Below are 6383 nucleotides of genomic sequence, written 5' to 3' on the forward strand. Positions count from 1 at the left end.
TAACAAACGGAGACGTAACATTATGTATTATTGTAATAGTGGCGGCCATTTTTTTCATTGCATTCTTCCACAGAATTTGATGTTGATGTTTATCATTAAGCACACAGCTACACAAAGGGCTATCTGTGCTCTGCCCACCACGGGTATCGAAACCCGGTTTCTAGCGGTATAAGTCCGCAGACATCCCACTGTGCCAGTGGGGGCTCTTCCATAGAAAGTGATAGTGCATTCTCTTAGATATATAAAACGTTTGTGTGCCCTCCCACACACTGTGTGTATGTTGTACTGTATAAATTTTATTTGTGTTGTTATTTTGGTGTAAGGACGTGGCGTCATCTATGAATGTAGTTAACGTTAAGTTAAATCAAAGATAATAAATGCTGAATAACAGCAATGAGGGAGTGCGAAACCATATTAACATGCCCCTTGTTCCAAACTATCATCCCACAAATTTTGGTTGAGATTGGCCCAATTACCTAAGAGTAGTTAAGTAACGGACAGACAGACTGATTTTTGTGCCTTACATATATAGATGTTCTCCAATTTCGGACAATTTCTAGATTATTATGATCATGAACTCTCTGTGTATTCTAGGGCTACTTTTATGAAGTTTTTATATCATCGTGATTAGCATCTCCCTCTGTCAAGTAAGTAAATTATAATATAACATTGAAAATGTAGTTTGCAATAATATGTTATAAAAAGCTAGGATGTAGCATTAGCACACAGACAACAAAGGCTCTGGTCCTTCAAAAAAAAAAAAAAAGAATGAAAGAAAAAGTAAACTAAACCTAACCTATATTTTTCAGGAAATCGTCAGCCTCTACTTCTACAACTCAGTGTTGTTTGCAACTCATACAATATACTAATCACCCACTTAGCCAAATAAATGTCTGAGCTATGTTTTGGAAGCTTTAGACTAATGCTTATGATGTAAGCATTTTAGAGACGCCAACTGTACACAGTAAATAACACTTTCATGATAATTATGTTAAAGTTTTGATTATTATTGTTTTTAACTTTTTTCATCTTCTATTAACTATCCCCTGTTTGTAAAATTATGAAATCTCTTGTTGCTAGGAGGAGCATATGCGTTCGTTTCGGAACCGTATCTATGATTATATGTAGCCTACTTTTTAATTACTGAAGAAAATATAACTCTGATCTATTAGCGATAGCAGAATCAGCGTCTGGAAATTGTAAGATTATTAGTTTTTGTACAGATTTGATACAAACGACGTTTCATTTATGTAAAATATACAGCAAAACATGTCAGTAACTAACAAACTTAATATTCACTATAAATTATAATTTAGTATTACTATTATTTACACGTATAACTAATACAGTAATAATCAGTCATACTGACACAGTGGCATTGGCAGTAATATGCTAACAATATAAAAAACATTAAGAAAAGTTTTAGTATTTTCAAATTTTTAAAAAAGATAATAATTTATAATTTAAAACTACTAACATTGTTCTAAATGTTTAAAAATAACATTCCATAATTCACTCTGAGCTTGAGGCTGCCTATAATTTATAGAATTAAAATACTTGACTAGTCTACTCATAAACTCTCAGTGTTGCAGGTTTTAACACAATATGGACTTCATATGTGGTAGAAGCTACAACAGTAATATAACGAGGTGAAGCCAAACAGTTCCACAAGCTAACCTTCCTATTATTAACACTGTCTCAACTGAAGTTGTTCAAGCCTTTCATATCTTAAAATTGTCTCTTCTAGTCTTATTGTGCATAGAGATCTTTATGAAAATGTCATTTTGATTCCAAATCAAAGACCTCCATCATGCCCACTTACAAGTTCTTTTTCTCTCCAGTGAAAACATTTTAAGAAGTATAAGTCTGTCCCCATATGAGAACTTCACCAGATCTGGAATTATCCTGGTAACTCTTCCTTTAACCCTCTCCAACAACTAAACATCCATTTTCAAAAAAGTGCAGAAACCGAAACACAATATTCCAAATGAGATCTAATCAGCATTTTATAGAGTGCATTTCTTTGAACTCAATATTTCTTGTACATTGATTAACCTAATGTTATAATTGTTTTGTCAGGAACAATTTAAATTCCAAAGCTTTACTGTTACTAAGGCTTATTTAACTTTTACATTGAAACTTAATTGTCATTGTAGTGATAAGAAATTAAGATGGCAAATTTTTTTATTAGTGAAGTGGTTGGAGAATACATACATATTTAATATAACAAAGGAACATTTGATTTTTCAAGGTTGTACATGCACACCCATGTTTGAGAGAAGCAAGAACCTAAACTCATATTTTATTTTTTCAGGAAATCACAGATTATCCTCTTAAACTTTTGTAAAGTACCTATTTCCATTGTTACTGATGGCAACTCATTCTGTAAGCTAATCACCCTGTTAGAAAATTAAAATCAATTGCCTATCTTTTCCAAATCTAAAACTTGTGTCCTCTCATCTTGTCTATCTTCAGAATACTGCACAAAGAAATCAGAGGCTTTAATCTTGTCAATTCCTGGATAATCTTGTCAACTTCAATAAGAACACCTCTTACCCTTTTTCTTAAGAGAAAATATGAGATCTTCACCAGCCATTCCTGGAATTGTCTTGGTAGCTGTCCTTTGAACCATTTCCAATAAGTCAATATCCTTTCTTAGACAAGGAGACCAAAATTGTACAGTTGAGGCATAACTAGTGACTTTTATGGAGAGATAAATTACCTCTTGACATATAGTCAGGATGTCTATAAATACACTCTAAAAGTCTATTGTCTTTACTACTAGCAAAAGAGCACTGCCTCAATGACTTGAATGACTTATTTTTCATTATGCTAAGATACTTTTATTCAGTCATGTTTCATTCTGTGTTAAAGATGTGGTCCTAATTATTATAACCGAAGTTCAATATTTTACTATGATTAAAGGTTATTATCCAGATCTTTGTTAAATTTACCAATTGATGCAAGTCATTCTGTATTATCTCAACATCCTCAATACAGGTAGAAATACCCAAGAGTTTACTGCCATCGACATACTTTACTAATATACTAATTATGCTCCTTTCAGTATCATTACTAATAAGCAAAAGTAAAGTTTTATTTAGATATGCAATGAAAAGTTAAGATTGGATGTATATTTTTTTGCACTTTTACTACTGTACCAAAAAGTAAGCTTTAAGATTTTATCTTCACAAAATTTTATAATGTTGAAAAAAAAAGATTAATTTATCTAATGAGCTGTAAAATGTAATTGATATAATATAATGTTTAGCAAGGAAATAGAAATTTGATATTTTCAAAATCAGAAGTGTGTTTTAATTAGTATTTTGAATTTGAAATTTTTATTACAGATACTCATTTTCAGATTTCTCAAATGTGGTTTACTTTTATATGAGATAGTTTTTTCCATGTATAAACAGAATCTAGGCTTAATTTAGTGTGAAGTACTGATAAATTTTATTATGGGTATTATTATTATTATTATAAAGTAACTTATTTTTATTAATAAAGAGTGTTGTTTTCCATAATGATAATAACAGTAAATTACTGTGAAGTGTTAATGTCTCGATTGAATTATTTAACTAAATTGCAGTTACAACCATTTATGTAAATAATGTACAAAAGAAGTATGAAACTGACTTTTGGAAGCTATTCTTCTTGTATGTTCATGTGGACTTAATGATCACTTTATTATGTTTTTTTTGCAGAGATAGACTTGAAGGACCAAATGGTCCATTGATGTAATTACCACTCACCATTTTCTGTAGTATAGCAGACATATATACTGCATAGTTTAATTAACTGTTCAAAACTTCTCTCTCTCTCTTTTTTTTTTTTGGGCAAGTTATGTTTATAATAATGATATATGTATGAGTCAAATACTGTTTGAAGCTTTTATTAATTATGTTAGATAAAAAACACTTATAACTGAGTGTGATATAGTAGTATAATATATTAAAGTGAAGTAAAATTATATTACTAAGAGTGAATAAATACTAAAGTGCCTGATATTATGTAAAGAAACTGTTAAAATTGTGAGAGGGTATAACATACATTTTTACATGAAGTCAACAAAATTTTCATGTGATATTTTATACTTTGAAGAATATGTGTTCAAATGTTAAATGTTTCAACTAACATTTGAATTTGAAAATTTTATTACAGATACTCATTTTCAGATTTCTCTAATGTGGTTGACTTTTATATGAGACAGGCCCAACTACCTAAGAGTAGTTAGGTAACGGACAGACAGACTGATTTTTGTGCCTTACATATATAGATGTTCTCCAGTTTCGGAAAATTTATAGATTATTATGATCATGACCTCTAAAGTTTAGATACTTTTCTAAAAATGTCAGGTTTTATCTTTACATTAGTGTTTAGTGAGGAACTTACTGAACTGAATTATTAATTCAAAAATACAATAACAACAACTTTTACAGTAGGCATGTTCTGACTTTAATAATTACAACATTTTGACTCGCACTATCTAGTCGTTGTCAGGTAAGAATTACATTTTGAATGTAACTCTTACCTGGGGGTGAAATTCTCAAAAAAAAAAAGTAGAGTTGCTCAGCTGGGTGAAAGTGGACCTATTTTTAAAAAAGAAAAAAAAATCAGTGTAAACATAAAAAATGACAAAGCAGCTCATATAAGTCCCGGTACTAGTCCCGCCTTAAAAAATAAGTTCCAGTACTCAGTACCAGCAGAATTTCACCCTTGCTCTTGCCTGATGATGACTTGATACTATGGGTTGAAACATTGTAGTTATTAAAATCACAAATAGCCTACTATGAAAGTGGCTGTTATTTACATTGTTAACTTAATATCTTAGGCTCTTGAGTTTCTATAAATGTATTTTTTTTTCATATGTAGTAGTATTTATACAAATTTTGTCATTTTCAAAACAATTTGGTTGTCAAATACTTTTATATATAATATATATATATCAGTGGTGGTAATAAAAACAAGGGTAAAAAAGACATTAAAAAGAAGTCAATTTGAAACAAGACTGAAGTGAAAAACAAAGAAATTACACAAAGAGGTAAAAAATATAAAAATAAATTAGCCCTATATTTTTGGAATGGTGTAAAATGACAAATTCTGAAATAAGCATCTTTTATATTTATACATGTACAAAGCAAACAAATTATAAGAAAGGATAAACAGAACAGTAGGGTTTAATAGCAAGTGTTGAACAATAAGTGTTAGAAAACTGTATTAATAACAGTTTAATTATTAATTTGGTTTACATGGTTTCAACAATAGGCTTAGCTGTTATTGATACTGTTTTCCCAAGATACTTTTTTACCTGTTTGTGTAATTTTATTTGTCCTTTTTCCTGTTGTATTTTTTACCCTTATTCTTATTACCTAGATGTGTGTGTGTGTGTGTGTGTGAATCTAGGTAATAAGGGTAAAAAATACAACAGGAAAAAAGTCAATGTTATGGGGATAATTAATATATTTTTATAATACATGCCATAAGACTTTTGCACTGCTCTATTGGAATCAAAGATTAGCTTTTCTGGTTTTGTGCTACCCTCTATATGCAAACTTTTTTTATAATACATGACACAAGCCTTCCACACCAAAGATTCCAACATGTCTCTCATGCAAATCATCATGCATCATCTCTCCATCAATAGGAGAGCACTAGTATCACGTGATGCATGTGACTCTCTCTATACGCTACTACCAAACCATCACTTCTCATTTGGCAGTGCTTGAGTTCAGATGTCTTTCTTTTGTTCTTTACTTCTCGAAGTGGTTTAATGTAATTTAATTTACTTTATTTCAAGAAGTTTTTAATTTTATTTTTGAAAGCATTTGATTTATCCATGTTTTGACACAAAAAATCTTTGCTTGTTTTGGTATCAAGCATGAATTCTGAAATTCATGTTACCACTTCGGGTACATCTCATTTGTCTGATACCAGACTCCAGGCCACAGGTGTGGGTTACTCATCGGGGGATTTATCAGCCTTTATTTGCAGGGAGATTGAGCATTATATGGGACAACCTTTGTCTCTTGCTGTTGCCCCTCTCCCTTTCAAGCCTGGCCAGGCTGAAGAAGATTTTCATCATTTGTTCCCCATAGAGTTCGCCATGCCTTCCCAAACCATTCCTTGTGGACTTTCTCTGATTTTATTACCCAGGTATGTGATGTTTTGTCTATTGCTCCTATTTCTTATTTCTATTTCTTATCCTTCCCTATTACATGATTCTGCCTCCCCCACCTTATTTAGTTTTTCCCCCTTCCCCTGATATTCAGGTTCACACTGAGCTATTTCACATGACAGTAAAGTGATGGCTATTAGTATGTTCTTCGTCCCCACGTACGGGTTCAGTATCTAGTTTCGTCCCGTTGGGTAACTACTGTGCA

The 6383-nt window shown here is 31.3% G+C and overlaps 1 protein-coding gene across 3 annotated transcripts in view; it reads left to right on the forward strand.

Annotated features, from left to right (window-relative positions):
• Window positions 1–437: 437 nt before the first annotated feature.
• LOC106468808 (phosphatase and actin regulator 2-like) overlaps window positions 438–6383 on the forward strand; it is a 77325-nt gene continuing 71379 nt past the window's right edge. The window contains exons 1-2 of one of the 3 annotated variants that reach the window (XM_022397163.1): window positions 1120–1199; window positions 2476–2612. The gene's annotated coding sequence lies outside the window, so the exon portion shown is untranslated. Of the gene's footprint in view, window positions 648–1102; window positions 1200–2475; window positions 2613–6383 lie in introns of those variants that run through there. The other 2 variants (XM_013929249.2, XM_013929247.2) reach the window with 2 other exon arrangements.

The sequence above is a fragment of the Limulus polyphemus genome, unplaced genomic scaffold (assembly GCF_000517525.1).
Source record: "Limulus polyphemus unplaced genomic scaffold, Limulus_polyphemus-2.1.2 Scaffold3171, whole genome shotgun sequence".
Taxonomy (NCBI): domain Eukaryota; kingdom Metazoa; phylum Arthropoda; class Merostomata; order Xiphosura; family Limulidae; genus Limulus; species Limulus polyphemus.